At 43.6% G+C, this 23,803-nt stretch overlaps 1 protein-coding gene across 2 annotated transcripts in view; it reads right to left on the reverse strand.

Moving 5' to 3' along the window:
• Positions 1-23,803, reverse strand: part of ZHX2 (zinc fingers and homeoboxes 2) — a 225,978-nt gene that overhangs the window by 147,352 nt on the left and 54,823 nt on the right. For both annotated transcript variants that reach the window (XM_036737197.1, XM_036737188.1), the window contains exon 2: positions 23,413-23,457. The gene's annotated coding sequence lies outside the window, so the exon portion shown is untranslated. The remainder of the gene's footprint in view (positions 1-23,412; positions 23,458-23,803) is intronic.

The following is a 23,803-nucleotide window of genomic DNA, read 5'->3' on the forward strand; positions in this document are numbered from 1 at the left end:
CTGCATGACTTGTAACCCTGGGGTAGAATTGCAGAATAAAACCGCAGCCCTGGCAGGACATCACTACTGCCTGTCTGGCCAGCCCTTGTGTGCAGCTAGGTGGCGCAGTGGGTAGAGTGCCAGGCCTGGAGCCAAGAAGACTCATCTTTCTGAGTTCAAACCCAACCTTAGACACTTACTAGCTGTGTGATCCTGGGCAAGTCACTTAATTCCATTTGCCTTAATTTTCTCATCTGTGAAGTGAGCTGGAGAAGCAAATGGCAAACCACTCCAGTATCTTTGCCAAGAAAATCCCAAATTCAGTCACAAAGAGTCGGACACGACTGAACAACAACAGAGGCCACCCCTTGACTCCCAACCTCAGCCTCCAGCTTCTACCGCATCTTTTCAAGAACTTGTTTATTACACGAAGCAAGGTAATAGACTCACAGATGTCACAGTGGCAAGGAACCTTGGAGATCATTGTGTCTGACCCGCCCATTTTCCAGATGAGGAACTTGAGGCCAAGTGAAGTTAAGTAATTTGCCCAAGGTCTCAGAGCTAGTGTCAAGGGTATAACGTAAAAACAATGATAATGATGATGATGATGCTAGCTAACTCTGACATAGTGCTTTAAGGTTTGCAAAGGGCTTTCCACCTATTATTGCCTTTGACCCTCACCACAACCCTGGGAGGGCAGATACTATTATGATCCTCATTTCTGCACATGAGGAAGCTGAGGAAGACAGAGGTGAAGTGGATCTGAACTCAAATCTTCCTGCCTTCCTTGCAGGCCCAGAGCTCCATTCACTGCACCGTGCTGCCAGCTGTGTTGATACAAGGTAAAACACTGGATGCTCTAGAGTGTAAAATCCTCGTTATGTGGCCATCTGTGTTCTCCTGACTCATTCTCCCCAGGAGCCTTCTCCAGTTTCTACAAACTAACAGGCCTAGCCTGCCTGCCAGGTAAGGTCCTCTTCCCCCCCTTTTTGCCCATGTGATCAGTGCCCAAGTTATTTTTAAACCTGGTGGCCAGGGGGGTCAGATTACGAGGCTGGGCCTAAAAGGGTAGCTGGAAAATACCCACTCCTAGCTCAATCACAGCCCTGTGACTTCAAGCAACGGATTTATCCCCATTTTACAGATGAAGCAGCTAAAACTCAAGAAGGATCTAATGACTTGCTTAAAAACAGGTAGCTTATGAATAATTAGCAAGTGAGAAGGCAGGGCACAGAACCTAAGCCTCTCGTCTCCTCTTCACTCCTTCTTTGATCTCAGGCTATGACTACTCTGGCCTACGGGGAGGCATGATGAACGCCATGTCCCACTGGGGGCTCTGCCAGACTCTCAGGTCAACCATCACCCTGGAGATTAGACCAAAGGCATCTGGCTCTTGCCTCCCACTGTCCCATTCTAGCCACCACCAGGCAGCAGACTGACCAAGCTCCCTGCCCTCGAGGCATTCATGTCTTAACAATTTCAAATATGGTGGGTCCTGGACAGGTTCGGGGTTATCTGAGGACACTCTAGTAAGGAAACAGACACAGACACCAAGTTCCTCCCCATTCACATCAATTCAGGTTGGTAATGAGGAGGAGTGGGAGCTAGCTGGTCTTGGGAGTCAGAGAAACTGACTCAAAATATGAACGTGTTGACATCTGATGTTTTGAAGTGTTTCATTTGTCTCTCCAATAATACTGGTAACTACTTGGGGATGTGGACTGAATGTTCTATTTCTTCTGTGCGACCTTATTCACCTTTCTGGGACTCAGTTTCCTCATCTATAAAGTGAGGGGGTCAGATTGGATGGGAGGCAGTGAGGAATCATGGATGGGGCACTGGACTTGGGACCAAGTAAAATCCAAGTTCAAATGCCACCACAGAAATTTCTTAGCTTAGGAACGATGCCCGAAGGGCTATCAAATTGTGCATATGCTTTGACCCAGCAATACTTCCACTAGGTCTGTATTCATATGAGCTGATGATGAGTGAAATGAGCAGAACCAGGACACAGCAACACCGGAATGATGATCAACTGTGAAAGAATTAGCTACACTTATCAGTACAATGATCCACGACAACTCCAAAGGACTCATGATGAAAAATACTACCTGCTTCCAGAGAGAGAGAACGGATGAACTCTGAGTGCAGAATGAAGCATATTTTTTCACACTTGCTTTTTTGCAACGAGGCAAATATGAAAATGTGCTTTGCATGACTTCAAATGTATAACGGGTATCACATTGCTTGCCTTCTCAGTGGGTGGGGGAGGGGCTGGAGAGAAAGAAAATCTAGAACTCAAAATAAAAAAAAGGAATGTTAAATTATTTTAATAGAAAATTTAAAAATTAAAATGGGAATTACTTAGATTATTTTTTTAAATTCCTAGTTGTGTGACCCTGCTTAAGTCACTTAATCTTTTTTTCTCATCTGTTAAATGGGGATGATACCTAATCTCCATAAAGAATTACATAAGTATCAGTTACCATTATTTTCAAGGAGCTGATGTATATCTAATAATCTGCTAAGTTCCAAAAGGATTAGAACCATTGTTTTAGAAATGAAAGGGACCTTAAAGAACAGTGAGTACAACTCTCTCATTTTATAGATGAATGGAGGCTATGAGTGTTCAAATGACTTACCCTGGGTCATACAGCTATGAAGTGTCCAAGGAAGGTTTGAACTCGGGTCTTTCCAGTTCCGCATCCAGTACCCTGCCCACTATTCCTCACTGTCTATCATCTAATAACTCCCTTGTTTTAACAGACAAGGAAACTGAGGCCCAGAAAGTTAAAGTGGCTTGACTAAAATCACACAAAAGAAGTATAGGAATTTAGTCCACATCTTCAAGGAGTTATAGATATTAATGGAGAGACAAATGAAAGACTTAAATAAAAACATGAGATTATAACACTAAGAACTCACATCTCTGTGGTGCCTTAAGGTGGACAAAACCCTTCCCCTTCAACAGCTCTGTGAGGTAGTACTGTCACAATGCATTTTACAGATGAGGAAATCGGGGCTCAGAGAGGCTATTTGTTTGTCTATGGGCCAACAGCTACCAAGAGTCAGAACCAAGATTCAAACAATTTATACCCAGGGGATATTGCACAAGGGGGAGAACTATGTGGGCTGGCTGGCATATAGGAACTGAGCTGACTCCAGAAGAAATGGGCACTCTGCCATCCGGCCACACTGGCCTATTTTACAGTTCCTCCATAATGACACTCAATCTCCAGATCCTTTGCCTTTGCACTCTCAGTCCCCCCATGACTGGAATGCCCTGCTCTCTCAGCTCTTAGACCTTCACCATATGGTCCCTTCCTACTTTTTGAAACATTTTCTTATATTTTACTCCCCTCTGGTCTATGATATAGCCACAACGGCCTCATTGTCATTCCTCACATCCCTGTCTTGACTCGATCAATGCCTCTTTACTGGTGGTTCCTCACTCCAGGAATGCTCTCCCTTCCTATTTCTCTTTTTAAAAATAAATTTATTACTTATTTATTTTAAACAATCATTTTTTTAAAAAAATTTGAGCTCCAAATTCTCTTCCTCCCTTACCCACTGAATACTCTCTCTTCTCACCTCTGCCTCCTGGCTTCCTTCAAGACTCAGCCCAAATCCCACTTCCTTTGAGGGGCAACCCTTCCATCCATTTCCTTCCCCCTCCTCCCATTTCCTTTCCTCTGAGATGATCTTCCATCTACTCTGTTTATATCACGTATGTACTTAGTTAGTCACACACTATCTCTTTCATTAGAATGTAAGCTCCTTGAGGGCAGGAACTACTTTTGTCTTTCCTGGTGTCCCCAGTGCTTAGCATAATATTTTGTATATAGTAGATGCTTAATAAATACCTGTTTACTATTGACTGACTGAATAATACTACTAGTAATAGTAACTGCCTGATCACCCTCTCTGTTTTTCCAAGACATCTCACTTTCCTATGAACAAAATTAATCTGGGGAAAGAGTATATTGAATGTATGGGGATTAAATAAAATAAACAATCCTCTTCTAAGGTACCTCCTTCCTACTCCTCAATCCTTGGGGATCCCAAATCCATGGGCAGTATCCTTCTGTATGTACAGTGAAGAAAACAGATCACTGGATTTTTGTGTGGGAGTTAGATATTACCAGCATAAGACTTTCTGCTTCTGTGACAGGGAGAGATGAGAAAGAAAGAGGAGGGAGACTGTAGAGAAGGCCCACACTTCATGCCTTTTAAGGCAGTGTTTGCCTGAATCCCCAAAGACCTCTTCCTCTGCATGGGAAGGATGGCTTAGAAATTTTTGCTGTTGAAGAATATTTACATTTCTTTTCCCTCTCTGATTATTTCCTCTCCTGGATGATGCTTAAAGTCCCTGTAACTCTTGTCTGACTTCACACCATGGGCACTCTTCACTCAGGAGTGGTCTGTCTCTTTCCTTTGCCAGCCATGCCTCACTGGGACACTATGTCTCCACTGGGACCTCTACTGAACTTGAAAAAAAGTCTAATGGAAAGGAAGAGAGAATGAGAGCAAAACCAACCCAGGAAAAGTCTGCAGTGATCAAAATCGTTCACTCTGAAAAATGAAACTTGTTTCCCAAGTGGAGAAATGTTGGAAACCAGATGACATCCAACTTGACAAGCTGGAAATTTTAATGATGGATGGGAGGAAGCAGATCTTAGTACTACTCCAATCCACCACTGAATTACAGTGGCCTTGGCAAGGGGCCTTCTCCAAGCAAGGAAGTTCCTCCTTCCATCCTTTTCAACCACTTTATCAGGAAGTGGGAAGAACTTTGAGTTTCTTGGGAAAAATGAAATCACAAGTAAAGTAAACAAAGCCAAGAGAACAATTTACAAAATGATCACAGTAACATAAAGAAAAACAACGTCGAAAGACATCAGAATTCAGTAAAAGGACCTCAACTCCAGATGAATGACAGTGAAACATACTTCAAAGAGGTGGTGGGTCATATATAGATGGGGGAAGAACAGTCAGAAATGATACCCATTTTATTTTGCCTAAATGAATTTCTTTGTTTTAAGGGAAGGTCCTATGGGGTGCTGACACCGCTAAGTGAAAAATGTTTTTTTAAAAAGTTATCAGTAAGATATTAATTTTTTAAAAAGAAAATGAAAGGGTTGGCCTAGCTAATCCATAAAGTCCTTGGATGAGTTCTACATCATCTGTTCACAAACTGTATTAACAAATTAGTCATGGCTCTTCATGAATATAGAGAATTCTCATAGCATTTTAAGATGAAAAAAGAACTTATTAGGGCTATTAACATTGATTTTTAAAATGAACCATTAAAGACTTTTTACTTTACTTTAAAAAAAAGCATGGAATAGACTTAAGGGAATTTAGAGGTCACCTAGTCAAATCTACTACCCTATGCCTTTTACAACATCCCCTATACCTTGCTATGGGCAGCTAGGTGGCACAGTGGATAGAGTGCCAAGCCTGAAGTCAGGAAGACTCACTCATCTCCCTGAGTTCAAATCTGGCCTCAGACACTTAAGAGCTGTGTGACCCTGGGCAAGTCACTTAACCCTGTTTGCCTCAGTTTCCTCATCTGTAAAATGAGCTGGAGAAAGAATGGCAAACTACTTTAGTGTCTCTGCCAAGAAAACCTCAAAAATGGGGTCATAAAGGGTCACATATGATTGAAATGATTAAATACCACCACCTAGCCACTGCTTGAAGACCTCCAGTGATGAATGAATGAATAAATGAATGAACAGATGGATAGAAGAGTGAATGAAATAGCATTTATTAAACTCCTACCATGTACCAAGCCTGGTACTAGGCATTGGAGAGATGAAGACAAAAGTGAGATAGTTTCTGTCCTCAAAAAACTTACAATGCTAATAGAGGGAAGTAACACATATAAGGGAGTGGTAGCAAAGGAAAGGAGCTTTGGTCTGGGGAATCACAAGAATGGTGGAGCCATGGGGAGCCCACTGTCATACTCTTTCCAGAAGCAATGTTAGTGTTAATTTGATTAATGTTCCCAAAGCAAGAAGCAGAAAATGGAGATAGCCGTGCAGAGGCAGAGTATTCCTTTAGACAATGGAGAGTGGGGTGGTGAGAGGTTTAGAATGATGGACGTGAAACATGGTCTGGAACTAGTTAGGTATCATCGAGTTAAGGGAATTTTTACTCACTCACTTGCTGGGCCAGGCAAAGTCCCAAGCTGAATGAGTTAACTCACCCAGGGACAGAGGCCTGGTCTCTGGTTCAAACTGAATTATTTTTGAAAAGAAAAATGGAGGGCAAGACTTACTCCCTCAGAGGGCTGCCCATTCAAATTTTAGAAAAGCCTAATTGTTTTTTCACTATTTTAGTTTCCAACATTCACTTCTGTAAGATTTTGAATTTTAAATTTTCTCCCCCTCCTTGCCCACCCCCTCCCCAAGACAGCATGCAATCTCATATAGGCTATACATGTACAATAGGAAACATATTTCCACATTACTCATGTTGTAAAGGAGAATTAGAAACAAAGGGGAAAACCCCAAGAAAGAAAAAAAAAGAGAAAAAAAAATAGTATGCTTAAATTTGTATTCAGACTCCATAGTTCTTTCTCTGGATGTGAATAGCATTTTCCATCATGAGTCTTTTGGAATTGCCTCAGATCATTGCCTTGTTAAGAAAAGCTAAGTCTGGCAAAGTTGGTCATCGTACAATATTGCTGTTACTGTGTATAATATTCTCCTGGTTCTGCTCACTTCACTCAGCATCAATTCATTTAAATCGTTCCAGGTTTTTCTGAAGTCCAGCTTATGGAACAATAGTATTCCATTCTATTCCTATACCACAACTTGTTCAACCATTCCCCAGCTGATGGGCATCCCTTCAATTTCCAATTCTTGGCTACCACAAAAAGAGCTGCTATAAATATTTTTGCACATGTGGGTCCTTTTCCCTTTTTATGATCTTTTTGGGATACAGCCTTAGAAGTGGTATTGCTGGGTCAAAGGGTATGCACAGTTTTATAGCCCTTTGGGCAGAGTTCCAAATTGCTCTCCAGAATGGTTGATCAGTTCGCAACTCCACCAACAATGCATTAGTGTTCCAATTTTCCCACATCTTCTCCAACATTTATCATTCTCCTGTTTTGTCATGTTAACCAATCTCATAGGTGTGATGTGGTACCTCAGAATTGTTTTAATTTGCATTTCTCTAATCAATAGTGATTTAGAGCATTTTTTCATATGACTATAGATGGCTTTAATATTTCTTCATCTGAAAATTGCCTAGTCATATCCTTTGACCATTTAGCAATTGGGGGAATGACTTCTTACAAATTTGACTCAGTTCTCTATTTTAGAAATGAGGCCTTTATCAGGGACACTGGCTGTAAAAATTGTTTCCCAGGTTTCTGCTTCCCTTCTAATCTTGGTCGCATTGGCTTCGTTTGTGCAAAAACTTTTTAATTTAATATAATAAAAATTATCCAATTTGCATTTTGTAATGTTCTCTATCTCTTATTTGGGGTCATCATTTCTTCCATTCTCTATAGATCTGATAAGTAAACTATTCCTTGCTCGCCTAATTTGTTTATAGTATCACCCTTTATGTCCAAATCATGTACCCATTTTGACTTTATCTTGGTATATGGTATAAGATGTTGATCTATGCCTAGATTCTGGAAAGGCATAATTGTTAAGAAAGGTCTTTCTGATACTGACCCTAAATCTGTATCTATTATAAGGTCTACACAGCTAAGGGCAGCTAGGGGTTTTCCTCTCTTATTAAAACACAGAGTTGACCTGGATGACCACTAAAGTTTGCTCTTATATATAATGTGATAATATTAATAACTAGCATTTATATTTAATTAAGGTTTGCAAATTGCTTTACAAGTATTTTATTCTCACAACAACCCTGAGAGGTATGTGGTAATATACCATTTTGAGGTGATATCTCCATTTTCCAGATGGAAAAACTGAGATAGAGGTTAAGCTAGGTTAAATTTAACTACTGAATGGGTGTTGCCTCAGACAAACTGAGACCTGAGTAAGACCTCAGCTTAAAAAAGCCAATAGATCTCCCACTACATCCTGGGCCATCACCAAACATTCTGACCTACATCTTGCCACAGGACTCCAGCCACAGGACTCCAATGAGTCTGGAGGAGAAAGTGAGGCTGACAACTTTGCCTAGCTCTGCCTCACTTAAATCCAATTCATCTCAAAGTCAGGACATCACCCTCCTGATGTCATTGGTCCTCTTCGAAAACTAAGGAACAAAAACAGTAACAGGCTGTACTTAGGAGTCAGGAAGACTGGAGTTCAAATCCAGCCACAGCCTCTTACTAGCTGTGTGATCTTGGGCAAGTCACCCATCTATAAAACGGTTATGGTAACAGTACAAACTACTTCCCAGAGCCATTTTATCAAATGATTTAATATCTGTAAAGTACTACAAAGATTAGTTATTAGCATAATAACTTGTCCAGGTAGTAAATGTCTGAAGTAGGATTTGAACTCAGGTTTATTCACTGTTACTTCACTGCCTGCCATGAAGTCTCTGATCTTTCAGGTCATCTTACAAAACAGCAAAACTCCTATTCCTAAATGGATAGGAAAAGAAGCCCTTATCCTCCCTAAAGCCAAAAAAACCAAAAACACAAGAATAATCCCACCACCCAAATCTCTGGCTGGGAGAATTTAGGTCAGGACATAAATTTTTTATGGGTTTATTTCGGTTAATATGCCTGCGATTAGGTGGCCAGCTCTCCTTTAAAAAAGTCTTCTTCAGCAAATTATAACTAACGACTCAGAGAATTTAAACTAAAAAAAAAATCATACTTCTCTGAATTGGCCTTCCAGGCTCGGGGTCCACAAGGACACAGATTTTTTTAAATGTCTTCTCAGATCACAGAGCAGAAATCTGGTTGTAGCTGTCCCTGGTGATGAGCACCATAGATTCACAGATGTTAGAGCTAGAAGGGTTAGAGCTTAGAGGTTATCTATTATTACGAACATCTCCTATTACAAAAGAGACTGGGCTGAAATAGTGTTTTTATACCCACACTGCTTTCAGAGTAACTTAAAAGCAACCCTCCCTTAATTGTGATTAATCCTAACATACTAATATGATAATCATAGGCTCATAGATCTAGAGCTGGGAGGGACCTTAGAGGTCACTGAGCACAATTCCCTCATATTACAGATGGGGAAACAGAGGTTTTCCTGAGATAGGGTCTGAACACAGATTTGGCCACAGTGGAAAGAACACTGGCTTTGTTCTCAGAGGCCTGGCTTATAACCGGTGGGATTTTGGGCAAATCCTTTACCTGTCCTTGGTTTCCAAATCTATAAAAATGTGACGACTGGACTGTTTGGCCTCCAAGGTCCAGTCCAGCTTCACCCATGATTGTATGATGTTGCTTCCTTCTAATAGGAAGGAAATTGAGGAATGAAACCTTATACCCACAGGACGCAACATTAAATGACTCTTTGTTACGGAGAGAGATACAGACAATCTGGAAAATATCTGTGGTCAGCTAGATGGAAGGCCTGCTACGGTATCACTTTAAGAGTTCCTAGCAGTATCACTCCTGGTGTGCCTGGGTTCTGTCATTCTGACTCTAGCCTATTGTGCAGAAGGTTAGTTGGATTTGTGGATAATGGCAACCTACAGGTTTTCTATTTATTGGAGCATGTCCCCTTTGCTTTCCTCCATCTCAGAGCATTTGGAAAATGAGAAATAAGTATCCTGGACACAAGGTTAATCGATGGCTCCTCTCCTCCAAATCCATTTAGCTTTGGACTGGGGCCCTGGGGTTATCTATTGGATCCTGGTGGATGGGGATCTGAGAGGAGCTCAATCTGAAATGGAACCGTCTCCAGGTGTTTTCATTTTACCCAAGGTGAGGCAGTCAATTACCTTTTTCCAAGCCTCAACTCTACAGAAGACTATTAGGAACTGACAAAGACAAGAGTCATTACCTGTTAGCAAGTGTGAATGGTGCATCCTGCATCTCCAGCAGAGATGGAAATTAACCTGTTTACTTGACAGTATTGGGGGGTGGGATGGGAGTAGGGGCAGGGAATAAGGTTCTAACAAGGTAGAATTTCTTTTAAAAAAAAATTTAAGCATTTTTATTTAAAGTTTTGAGTTCCAAATTCTATCCCTTCCTCCTCCTCTCTCCTCCCCCCTCCCTGAGACACTAAGCAATCAGAAATAGGTTATATATGTGCAATTATGTAGAATTTCTTAAATGCATTTTCTACCCCACTCCCAATCCCCATCTATCTCCCTCTTCTCAGAAACACATAAACAACAAACGTGAGTTTGCAAAATTAACTCAGCTAAAATTCACAGGGACCAGTTCTGACTACCTAATGCATACCAAGTACAGAGTTTCCCAAGGAAACCACAAAGGATTGGCTCTGTTTCTTTCCTGGAGGCTTTCTAGCCCTTTGGTTTGCAAACAGAACTATCCCATTAAGCAACTTTCCATGCCACAAATAAGCTTCCAAGGTGGGCTAGAAGTCACATCCCCATTTGGGTTATGGGGCTCTGGGATTTTACTTCTTGTGATTCTGTTGAATTTTCCTCTTCCAGAAGGGCTTCCCTTGGAATCAGAAAGACCCGAATTCACATCCTACCTCTAACACTTAATAGCTGTGCAACTCTGGGCAAATCACTTCACATCTCTGTTTCCTCATCTGCAAAGTGGGGTTTGTTGCTGTTGCTGTTTGTCCTTTGTTCTTGAAAGGGGTTTCTTATGTTTTAAACGTAGTCTTAGAACACCCTTTGTGATAAAAGAATTGTAGATGAAATATATACCCATCCACTGGAGTGAGGTGTCTTTGACCATTTTTAAAGTCATAGACCCTTCTGGCAGTCTGGCAAAAGCCTAAGGACTAGTCTTCAGAATAATGTTTTTTAAATCTATAAAGCCAAATATCCAGGATTACAAAAGAAACTAACTATACTGAAAAACATCGATCAAAATGTTTAAAAAAAAAAAAAAGGTCGCAGACCTTTGGTTAAGAAACCCTAAATTCAAGAATGGCTGAAGAAACTGTAGTTTCTTGAATGTAGTAACATAGACAGGTACAGTGGAAAGAATACTTGCTTTGGGTTCATACCCCACCTTCACTACCTGTATGACCTTGGGCAAGTCACAGCTGCCCTGGGCTAGATGGCCTCTGAATGGCCCTTCTGGCTCCAGATTTATCAATGACCCCAGTGAAGGAGGTAATCAGAGAAACCTAGAAAGAGAATGAAAGGAAAATGAAAAGGACACGATTAAGTAGATTTCAACAATGTAAATGAAAGAGGAATAAAAGGAAGATGAAATCTGAGTCGCTGAAGAATCAGTGACAATAGCAGAGAGGAGATCCTGAAGGCACACCGCTCTCCTCCAAGAAGAAGCACAGGGGCCAGCTGAGGGCAGGATGTTGCATACACTGTCAAAGGCAGTCACTGAGGTTTTGTTTTGTTTTGCATAATGGTTTTTCTTTATTATAGGCAAGGGTTCAATGGAGGGGGGCAAGGGAAGGGGCAGAAATAACTGATATAAAAATGAAAGGCTTCAGTATAATGTATTTTCTTTTAGAATGTGGGTTGAGTCCTTGGCCCTCTGCTCTCCTCATGCTACAAATTCTCCTGGGTCCCCGTTTCCTCATTTGCAAGATGGTGGGGTTGTACTCTGTGATGGCCAAGGTCCTCGCTAGCTATAAGGGCATTCAGGAGATACCCACTCATAGATTTCTCCATGTCTTTGCCCCTCTCATTCCCTCAGGATCCAGTATTGAGTTCTGCACATGCTGGAGTGAGATTACTGTTGACCTCCTTTAGCTAAACGTTCTTCCTCTCTCCCCCAGCCCATCCTTGGTCACCTTGCCTCTTAAAACCTGACTCAAAGCTCACCTCCTCCTCCTGATGAATCCTCCTCTGATCCCTTATGATTCTGTAACCCCTTCTTTATTTTAAATTGTATCTGATTATTTTGCATGCCTTGTTTTTTATTCTGTGACCTTCCTCATTACTTTTACCCATCCTGAAGTACAATATAACTTCGGGAAGCCAGGCCACATACCCAAAGAAGATATACTTCAAGAAAAGTCTGGAGGCTAGGTTCTGGTTCCAAGTTTGGTTACTAATTAGCCGACTGTACTTAGACCATCTTTGGAGATGTTTTTTAAAGCTTTCTAAAACAGGTGGTATTTGAAGTGATTCTTCAAAAAGGCAGCCAAGGATTCTAAGAAATAGAAATGATGAGCGAGGGAATGCATTCCAGGCATGGGAGAGAGCCAGGGCAAGGGCATGGAAGAAGGGCTGTATTTGAGAAATGGTCAGGAGAGCAGCTAGGCAGTAGAGTGGAGAGAACATTGGGTTCAGGAAGATCTGAGTTCAGATACAGTCTCAGATACTTAACTAGACCTTGGGAAAAGCCCTTAACCCTGTTTGTCTCAGTTTCTTCAACTGTAAAATAAGCTGGAGAAGGAAATGGCAGACCACTCCAGTATCTTTGCCAAGAAAACCCCAAATGGGGTTACGAAGAGTCAGACACGAGTGAACAACAACAGCAAGGAAGCCGGTGTGGCTGGATCAGAATTCTCAGGGGGTAGTAAAGTGTAAGAAAACAGGAAATGTAGGAAGGGGTTATTGAAAAGCTTTAAATGCCAAATGAAAATTTAGAGTCGGAAGATGATCTAAACCTCACACAGTCATCTGGTACAACCCCTAATTTTATAAAATAGGACACCGAGAGAGGCCCGAGGCCATGTAGGAAAGAAAGGATCTGAAACCAGGGCCTCTGACTCCTGCTCCTGAAGCCAGATGTCCTGGGTTCAGATGCTGCTGGTCAGCAGGAATTCCCTTCAAGGGAGGGGAAGGTCAAGGGAGTGCCCTACACTAGCCAGTGGACTTAGCTCCCTCCCTCAGCTTTCCCAGAGAATCAATCGCTGGGGATGCTTCTGTAGATCCTCAGTGACTGAAGCTGGGAACCAATGGGTTGGTTGTCATTTGCTGCCTTCTCTTTCCCTGGAGGCTGAAAAAATCCAACCAGCTCCTCAATTTGGGGCCTGGCTCCTAGATCCAAACTAAATCTGTCCAGCACTAGATCAGATGACTTCTAAGATCTCTTCCAATTCCAAAAGTCTGTGATATAACTGCAGGCTGATCAATATTTTAATGAACTTCTCTTTCTTTCCTTCCTTCTTTCAGAAAGTCACTATCTTAAGTAGGCTGTGAATCTATAAATACACAAATAAAATATATATCACAAGGTTACTCCTGCTAGGACCCGGGGGGGATCCTACTCAAGAGGAGCCAGACTTAATTTCCTCCTAATTCTGTATTTGTATAGCCTTGATCCTCTATGTGATCTTTTTTGATTTCCAGATCAGTCTAGAGAAAAAAGGAAGAGAAGGCAGACGACAACAATAAAGACAGTGACTTTCATTTATAGAGAGCTATTTAAGATATGTGTATGTAAGACAGCATATATCATCTCATTTGATCCTCTTGACAACCCTGGAAGGCAGGTACTAGTGCCTGTGACATCATCTCCATTTTACAGATGAGAACACTGAAGCTCAAAGTCATTAAGTGTGCTGTTCGGGGGCAGAGCCAAGACGCCGGCATAAAAAAACAAAGTCATGAAGTGATTTGCCCAGGGTTCCTAGAGCCTATGAGAGGCTGTGTGGTATAGTGGATGGAGCCTCAGAGCTACGAAGGCCTGCGTTCAAGTCCTGCCATTGTAGTACACCCACTGGTTGTGGGGCCTTGGGCAAGTCACTTATGAGGCAGCCAGGTTCAGTGGTTCAGTGGATAGAGCCCTGGACTTGGAGCCAGGAACACCTGAATTCAAATTTGGTCTCAGACACTTACTAGCTTTGTGATCCTTGCCTCAGTTTCCTCACCTGTAAAATGGGAGTAATTGCACATCCCCCCAAGGTTTCTTTGAGGATCAAATGAGACAATATCAGCAAAGTGCTTCGAAACACAAACCTGGAAGAGCTACAGAAATGTTAACTATTATTAACCTCCCAGTGCCTTAGGCAACTAGACTACTGTAAGGTGCAGACCTGTACTGGCAATTTCCTCATCTGAGAATTCCCTCGACCAATGAAATCACAGCTCTAGTCTTCACCCTAGTGTCAGTAAGTGTCAGAGTCTTCCTGACTAACCACAAGGCTAGTTACTCTATCCATTCTGTCCCTATGAAGACAGGGCAGACACCCGTGATGAGACAGACAGCAGGCTTCCCAGCTGGTCTGTAGAGTCACTCCTAAGGATGAGATTAATGAAGATAGGAATCTGAAAAATTACCCCATTTCTCCTTCATAGGCTTGTGCCTCTGGGATCCCTGGTCTCTTCCTTTTCTCTTTCTGGGTGGCCCTTCTCCCTCACCCAGTTCACTAAGGCACAACCCATCCACAGTGCAGGGCCATGCAACGTCATCTTTACCCAACAATATGAGGGCATCTCAGGCTACAGATTACCCACAGCCAGGTGAGATCCTGATAAATGATCTTCTGGCACTCAATCGGACACAGATTTAAAAAAAAAAAAGGCTCTCTTCCAGTCACTGGCTCCAGTTCTAGCCCCAAACACTGCAATGATTGTTTATGCCCCTTTCTTTCAAACCCAGGCCCAAGTTGGGTATTCAGAGATGTAGGGGCCTTTTCACTCTGAGTCCAGGTCCCATGGCCTTGTGAGCCAATGACCCAGCCCATGTCCTTGGAGCAGGGGTGGGGAACCAGCTGCCTTGAGGCCACTTGTGGCCTTCAAAGGGCTGCCCTTAAGGGCCCAGAGGGCCATATGTGGCCTCAAGGCCACAGGTTCCCCACCCCTGTCCCAGAGCCTACTCACCAAAGTCCAAAACCAGCTTTTCCTTTGTTCTGGGCACTCAGCACTGACTCAGTGCCTTTGACTTGAAGAGCCCATTCTTTTGGCTTGTATAGCAACTCCCCACAACCCACAACAGTCTTCCCCATTCTCCTCTTCTCTCTTGGTTTTGTTTTTAACGCTTTCCTAGTGTGTTGTTTTAATGTTTTAAAGGCCGTTTAGGTCATTCTGAATTCTCTCCCCACTTGGTTTCCAGGGTTTTTTCCCCCTCTAAAAGCCTCCAAATTGCCTCTTCACAATCCAGATCCAGTCACTCTCAACCAATCCATAGGGTTTGCCCATTTCTCCAATCAAGTCAACAAGCATTTAGTTTTTTTTTTGTCAAGGCAATTGGGGTTAAGTGACTTGCCCAAGGTCACACAGCTAGTACATGTGTCAAGTGTCTGAAACTGGATTTGAACTCAGGTCCTCCTGACTCCAGGGTCAGTGCTCTACTCACTGCGCCACCTAGCCGCCCCTTCAACAAGCATTTATTAAGCACCTACTGTGTTCCAGGCACCATGCTAGGTGCTGGGGATACAGAGGCATACGAAATCGTACCTGCCCTCAAAAAGTTTACATTCCAATGGGGGAAACAACATGTAATAAACACATACAGGATATTTAAAAAAAAGGTAATTTGGGAAGGGCAGAAGAGAATCAGGAAAGGCTTCCAAAACAGAGGTACCCTGGCGCCCTCTCATTTTCCTGCTTACTATTTCTTTTGTCAATGCCTAACAACAATTCCTCAATATCTAATGACTGTTCAGTTCTTCCATCCCCAGCCTGGCTGGAGGTGCCCAATGAATGAGGGGGAGGGTATTTCCCTTGGCCTCCCATTTCTGAGTGACAGTGGACTGAGCTCCCTTCTACTGCCCCTCTACTCCTGACATACTGAGCCACTTATACCACGTGACGCCAGAGTTTCACCAAGTTAGATCTAAGGGTGGCCTGTGAGGGGGGCTCTTTGTACCTTCATTTGATAGTACTTCCTGTGCCCTGCTTTGAATCATCCCCACTCTAGGTATAGGGCTGAGCCAGAACCATTGCAAGGGATGGGTCACAGGAGACAGCCGGTGGGGGGGAGGGAAGGAAGTACCAGCTACTTCTGTCAATCACTCCTGCTGTCTCCTGGGTACTTTCAGTTCCATCAGGGCTCACCCAGGGGATCTATCTTTATTTAGCAGTTCTGTCATTTTTATTTATATCTGTGCAGACTCAGATCAAGTTAACTGGAGAAGGGGGGTGGTGGATGGGACATTTTTTGAATGAGACTGTGAGAAGCCTCCTGCTGAATTTCATTTTGGGTGGCTCCTAGCAAGAAATCAGAAAACCCTAATCTCACCCAGAGCCTCCAACTGTGGTGTTGGAGCCGGCTTTATCAGGCTTTCAGTGTCCATTTGCCCACATTTTTTTTTTAGGCCAACAGCTCAAACAAAGCATCTCTCCCTTCTCCTTGGTTTGTGCAGGCAGCTCATTCTAAGGCAGCCCCCTCAGCATGTGCTCAGTCCTGCCCTTCCAATCACCAGCCTCACTCACCCCTGCATCCCCCAGAAGCTGCCCTGCGCCTCGGCTGCCACCACTGCAAAGACACTCACCCTGCTGACAGATCCCACTTCCTCCAAGGAGGTCTGGGCACTGCTGCCTTGAAGAACACAGCCCAGGCTCCAACTCCATTATCAAGTGAGACTCCATTCAAGGATCTGATCTCAGCTCACTGTCTACTTTAAGCCAAGAGCTGTTGAATGCAAGGCTGATGTACATTGTATTTTGACTCCTGTCTTACACTGGGCCTTAATTGATTGTTCAGGAGCCCCTCCCCCAGCCCTCCCACCCTGTTCCTCTCATGAAAGAGGATTTTGAAAGTAAGATGGAAAAAAAAAATCTCAGCTGGAATCACGTACTGGGGGCAGAAAACGAACTGCAAGCGTTGCTACAAAAACTAGGACAGGGTTCTCTTGAGCAAGTCTCCAGGTATCGCTCAGACGGTAACAGGATATCATGGTCCTTAAAATATGCACATGCTATTACAATGTCTCCTGATTAAGGCAGGCTGCTGCAGTGCTTCATAAATTTCAGGCATTAACTGGGAATTTCAAAACCCGGACAATTACTGGCCGTTCAGGAGGACCCTTTCTGAAGCACCATAGGCCATTCATTTAATTCATTTTCTAGGTTCTTTTTTAATGCAAAATATGCTAATATGTTTCAGAACTGCCACTAGGAAATGCTCCTGGAAACTGGGGGGCCTCCTTTTCTGCTGAAGTTGACAATCAGGGGCTAGTGGGCACTGGGCACATCGAGAATAATGGTCTATTTTCCCCCCAGTGAAGAAAAGGGGGACCAAGGCCATGTGATTCAGATGTTTCTTTGTGGTCCCCTGGGCAGCATTACTCGAGAAAAGGTACAGCCACCCTCCCAGTCACACACGGGGAATAATGAGTTCTATTCTCTAAGTTCCTTCTCTGGTAGTAAGTTATGCACTTGGGGTTGCTTATTAACTCCTTCTGGCCCTGGAGGATAATTGAGGCGAGAAGAAAGAAAATGAAAGGCAACCCTAGAAATCACTGAAATCTGAGGAGAAATCAAACACCTACCACTCTGTACCTGACAGAAGATAGGTCCAAACTTTTTGCCTCGGTTTCTCCTATCTGCGTAGTGGCAATAATAATGATATGGAGGGGGTGTCTGCCTCACAGAGGGGTTAGGTTAACTAAACACCACCTCAAGCACCACAAGGAACCTTGGTTCTCCCCCCACCCAAATTCGTATCTGAGCATCAATTAATTGGAGGTTGAATCAAATCTCTATTCCATTCATTCATTCAACAAGTGTTTGCTGCTTAACATGCCCTCTATATGAGAGGCAGCAGGGTATATGTAGTATGCAAAGGGCTGGGACATTTTGGAATCAGAAAGACCAGGATTTAAGTCCTACATCTTGACATATCAGCTGTGTGGCTAACGGTAAGCCACTCAATCTCAGTGCTCCTTGGCAATCCTCTCAGACCACGAATGATACATCCACAGTCCCCAAAGAGATTTTCCAAAGTGGCAGTTCCCTAGGCCAATGAGGTCACAGGTAAGGACCTCTTCCCTCTCCATCTCCAAATGTACCCAGAAATGTGTTAGATTGGGAAACGGGGGAGTCAAAGAAATATAGGAGACCTATGCTCAAGGAGTTTTCACAAGGCCTACAAAAGAACCAAATATAAAAATAAATATTATTCATACCATGTGGCGATGACATGAGAATCTATACGGTGGGATGGATAGAGTATTGACCTTAGAAGGACCTGAGTTCAAAGACTGCCTTTGACACTGAGCAGCTAATGGGTGAACCACTCAGACTATAAATCACAGACAGGGTACAACCTGCCTCAGTGGACGTAGCTCCCACACAGATGGAATCAGACAGAAGACTTAAAAGAGCCACAGAATGCTAGAGGGCAGTTAGGTGGCACAGTGGATAGAGGGCCAGGCCTGGAGTCAGGAAGATTCCTCTTCCTGTGTTCAAATCCGGTCTCAGACACTGACTAGCGTGTGACCCTGGGCAAGTCACTTAATACTGTTTCCTCAGTTTCCTCATTTGTAAAAGGAGCTGAAGAAGGAAATGGCGAATCACTCCATTATCTCTGCCAAGAAAACCCCAGTGTTACAATGAGTCAGATACATCTGAAGCCCAGCAAGAATGCTCCAGAGAAAGGAATCTTTGAGAATATTCAGGCCCACGCCCTGGTTTTGTAGATAAGGAAAGAAAGGCCCAAGGAGGTTCTAACACTTAACACAAAATTAGCTTGTTGTGCCAGAGCTGGGACTAGAACTTAGGTCCCGTGATTCCAAATCCATGTCTGGCTTTATTTTGCTTTCCCCTAACTATTCTATATTGATTATGACCAAGTGCCAAGTCGAAAGCACAACACAAACCATAGGAGCGGGAAACCAGCTAACAGACAACTGGAAAGCCAGTGTGGAAGGTACACAGGCTTTAGAGTCTGAAGAACTGGGTTCAAATTTTACTTTTGAGATTTACTCCATGTGCAACCATAGACAAGACACTGTACCCCCAGGCCTTGGTTTCCTCATCTGCAAAACGAGGCCACTAAAATGTCTATGAAGTCCCTTCTGGCTCTAGAGCTATGATCTTACAGGGAGAATGTTCCCAGTGTACTCTTGCTCATGTTCTTTCCTGTGACTAAAATGTCCTCCCTTCCCCTCTCCCTTCATTTCCTACCCAGCCAAGGGCCAACTCAATTGTCACCTCCTCCAGGAAGGCTTCCTTGCCTTACCCCCCACCCTACACCCCAAGCCTCTAGATAAACACCTTAGGTCTTCTGCTCCCCAGCTCCCCCAAACATACATAGCACTTAGTTTTGCATACTTTTCATGAATTGAATCGCAGAAGGAAGGAAAAGAGTGGCTAGATTCCACCTAGGGAACTGAATGAGACATTGACAGAGCTGGAGTTGCACAAGATTCCAGTGGCCATGGAATACAACCTGTATCTGAACAGGAATCCCTTTACAACAATACCCTTGGTCATCCAGTGGTCATCCAGTCTCTACTTGAAACTTTCCAATGAGATGTGACCCTCTACCCTCTGAAGCAGCCCATTTCACTTACAGACAGTCCTACTGTCAGGAAGTTCTTCCTTATATCTGGTCTTTCTGGTCCTCATAGAACAAGTCTCTTCCACAGGACATTCCTTCCTAAGCCCTCACTTCCCCAAGTCCTCTCTTCTTCAGGTTGAATATCTCCAGTTCTTTCAGCCAATTCTTAAATCACATCTTCTTGAGGCCCTTGTCAGCATCCTGGCCCCCCTCGTTTGAGTGGACTCCAGCTTATCCCATCTTTCCTCAAATGCTGATTAATAACTATACTTTGGGTTCAGTCATTCAACCAGTTATGAATCCATATTCTCATCTAGCCCACACTTCCCCATCTTGTCCACAAGAACAGCAGAGAAACCTCTGTCAAACGCTTAGCTAAGGTCCAGGCAAACTACATTTATAGAAGTCTTACAACCCTATCAAAGAGAGAAAAAAGATTAGTCTAAGAACCGTTCTTGATAAAGCCATGCTGGCTTTCTTTGCTTGCTGCTTCCCATTCTGCACATTCATTAATCACCCCTTTAGTAATACACTCTATACAACACACCCAAACTGTTAGGTTCTGTGCTTCCTTCATCCTACCGTCCAAGTTCTACTCAGCAAATTAGTCACATAAAAGAAGAAATATTCTAGGCCTGAAACCTGTCATGGTTCTACCTACCATGGCAATCACCAAGCAGGGCTTCCCAAACCTTTGCAGTCTGCAGATACCAGCAGAAAAAGAACACCTAGGGTGTCATCTACCACCCTTGCACTCACTGACCACTGTACCAAGAAGCTTCAGCTGGATAAATGTGAAAAGCAGCGTGGCCTGGATGTGATACCAGTGAAGAAGACCATTGGTAAAACATGAATCAGGGAAAGAAACAAAAGCACAGGAAATAGTCCTGTGGTCCGAGGCCCACCTGGAGGGTGAGACAGTCTAAACTTCTTGAAAGTGCTGAAGGGGTCTCCAGTGGGAAAAAGTTTAAGAACTGCTGAAAAAGGCTCGGTGCTGGAAGGGATCTCAGTTAGAGGCCAGAGTTGAAGTAACTTGCCCATGGTCATTTGGTGTAAAAGATACGATTCCAACCCAGGTTTCCAGACTTCAGGTCCAGTGCTATTCTCAGGACACTAAAATCCTTTGTCTACTTATCAAACACTTGCAAAATGGCTATTTTTTGCAAGACACAGTGAAAGGTGTTAGAAATCAGTCAATCAGCAGCTAGCACCCATTTGTTAAGTGTTTACCACTGCAAGGCACCGGAGACAAGGTATGGAGGCAGAGTGAGCGCCTGTCCTCACAGTGTCTACACTCTATTTAGGGAGACAATTTGTGTGCACAGAATAATGATGAGGTCTAACAAGTCCAAATCCAGGACTCTTATGCTGGACCATCTTTATTAGTTTTCTTTGCCTTAGGTTCTTCTGTGCATGTAAATCAGAGATAAATAAGGATTACAAAGAGAGTCTCCTCTTAGGATGTTGTGTGACAATCTTCAGGTATTCTATATGGGGACAAAATGCTGGCATTGATTCAGGAGGTATTCAGTCATGTCCAACTCGTTGTGGCCCCATCTGGGGTCTTCTTGGCAAAAATACCGGAGTGATTTGCCGTTTTCTTCTCCAGTTCATTTGCAGATGAGGAAACTGAGGCAAATAGGGTTAAGTGACTTGCCCTTAACCTAGTTAAGTGTCTGAGACTGGATTTGAACTTGGGACTTCTTGACTCCAGGCCTGGTACTTCACCCACTGTACCACCTGCCCACCCTTGATTCAAGAGACCTGGGTTCAAATCTTTCCCTTATCACTTACTGGCTGTGTGAGGCTGGGCAAGGCACTTAATTTCTTGGGTTCTCAGTTTCCTGTAAAATCATGAGGTTAGACTGCATGTCTTCTAAGGTCCCTTCTACCTCTAAATCCAGGACTATGAACCAAAGAAATACTGAATTAACAACACTCTTGTTTCTGGGGTCACATAAGCTATTGGTCAGTAAATAAGAGAGTTAAATTAGCTGGTAAGATAAGAGGAAAATTCACGTGTGAATCACCAAAGCAAGTTCTGGGGCCTAATCCAGAAAGAGTTTTTACGGAAAGCCAACCCTTAAAGAGGGCACTATTAATATTCTCCTCATGGAGGACCCCAGTGGGCCCTTTCACAAACTAACACTGAACCGCTAAGTCCATGTGTGGACCACTCCCACACCCCTATCCCAGAAGGCTAAGGTGTAAGCCAGGGCCTCGGTCACTCTGCTACCCCTCCCCCTCCAATAAACTTACTTAGGGTGAGGTTGAGGTGGGGGAGGGTGTGACTCACAATGAAAGCTTTGGTTTGGTCAGAATGCAGCTCCAAGCTTTTAATCTGATGCTGCTGTGAGAGGTTCAGGCAGGCAGGCATCCAACCATCAGGAAAACAAGGGCCTTACTTGCCCCGGACCCCTAGGAGTTCAGGGCAGCACTCTTCCCAAGGTTGAGGAGATGCAGGGCCTGCCTTTACAAGGCTGTGTTGGAATTCACCTACAACATACCTTCAAAGCATTGGCAAAGACCACAGTGCTAAAAGCAGGCTATTACTGTTAGCGTAACAGCAATCTCAGAGCACTCTGTGGCATTTCCCAGAAGAAAGTGGTGATATTTTAAAGAGTTCCTCTCCTTGCCCTGGTTGGAAGGTTACAGAGAAAGAGCAATGCTGTGCACCCCTGGGCAAGTGACTTAACCTCTCTGGGTCTGTAAAATGAGAGAATTAGACTGTGTTCTCTAAGGTCCCTTCAGCTCTTATTTCTATGCTCCCTGAGATTCTATGACACTATAATTCTGCTCCTAAAATCGAGACTGAAAACAACCGCAATTCAATTTCTACCATTTATCTCTCTGCACTTTAGATTTGTCCAATCCCAGAACTGTCCCGCCAGGGCAATGTTAGCTAAGTTGCAGGCCCTTCACTTCCTTTTTGGGTTGGGGAGACGCGACTGCTCCCCTCCCTAGTATCTTCCAACATCACCCTCCCCCCTCAAGTTTGGGGTATGCCAGATTTTCAGCACTGGATTCAAAAGGACCAGAAACCAAAATTAGGAAGGAGGAGGCTGGTAGGAAGAAAAGAATAACCCCTTCAAAAATCCTCCAACACCCCCTATCCAAAACGATGACGACAGCGACAAAAAAAAGCCCCATGCAATGGACTTCCAGAGCACCCCAATGGAAGCCACGTGCCTTTTGGTCCAAATGGACAAGTAACTCCAAAGCAGCATCTGTGAAGGGTAGCTAAGTGCTAGCAAAAGACCCGGCATCAACCTTTTCAGGAGCCTGCTCCGCTCTCCCCCAGGCTTTTTTACAATCACACAACTGACCAGCCTCCCCCACCCTCACCACTCCAACTCCAACCCTGCAAAGTCTTCAGGGACTCAGCCAGGAAAGCGAGAGCCCAGGGCTGGAGAGCCAGGCCAGGCAGCAATCTGGAGCAGTGATATCAGCAGGAGGGAAAGCAAACAAGGCTTCATGGGTCCCAGCAGAGTTAATCACACCCCCTTTTCAGAATTCCGAATCTCCCTTTAAAATTTTAAGACCTCTGCAAGTTTATCCAAGGTTCCCTTTCATGGGTGCACATGATGGATAGTTTCTTATGGTCGGGGCTCTCATTTATTTATTTCGAACTGCCATCCAAACTCATTATCCTCTGCACACTATGAGAAACGTGCTAGGATTTACTGAGAAGGAGCTGGTGTCTCTGTCCTGGCTCTGGGAGAGACATGAATGGACTGAGCAATCTCTTGGTTTAAAGGCTGGAGGGAGGAGGCTTTTGGGTAATCAAAAGTGAGAATATAAATTAGGAACTTTGGGAAGATAGCAACAGTGGAATTTGGAATAGCATAACCTGAGGCAGCTCCTCTAAAGCCATTCCATAACATCAGGAATTCCTTTGGCTTCCTTTTGATATCAGGAGAGATTAAAACTTTTTTTAAAAAAATAAATTTAAAAAGTAACAATTTTCTTACCTGAAGTTTTCCTCTCTCACTCACAGCGTTTGGTAAAGTCTTTTCCTATTAATCAGAAAACAGTACATTAATTACTTCTCTGCCAGCTCCTTTCTCTCCCAATTCCCCTCCCTAGCTTGTTCAATGCCAAACTGAGGCCCTTTGGGTGGCAATAACCCAGAGTTGGGAATGGAAGGGATGGTAATGCTGCCTGGGTATCTATGCACTGCCCATTCCCCATACCTAAAAATATCTACTCCCTCTTCACTTCTGTCTCACAGAATCTCTTCCTTCAAGATGAAACTCAAATACCACCTTCTCCCAGGAGTCTTTCCTAATTCTCCCCAACTGCCAGGGTCCTCCCTCCTAGACTACTCTGCATTTATCTTGTATTCATTCTGTATAAATGTTT

Source organism: Trichosurus vulpecula, chromosome 1 (assembly GCF_011100635.1).
Source record: "Trichosurus vulpecula isolate mTriVul1 chromosome 1, mTriVul1.pri, whole genome shotgun sequence".
Lineage (NCBI taxonomy): Eukaryota > Metazoa > Chordata > Mammalia > Diprotodontia > Phalangeridae > Trichosurus > Trichosurus vulpecula.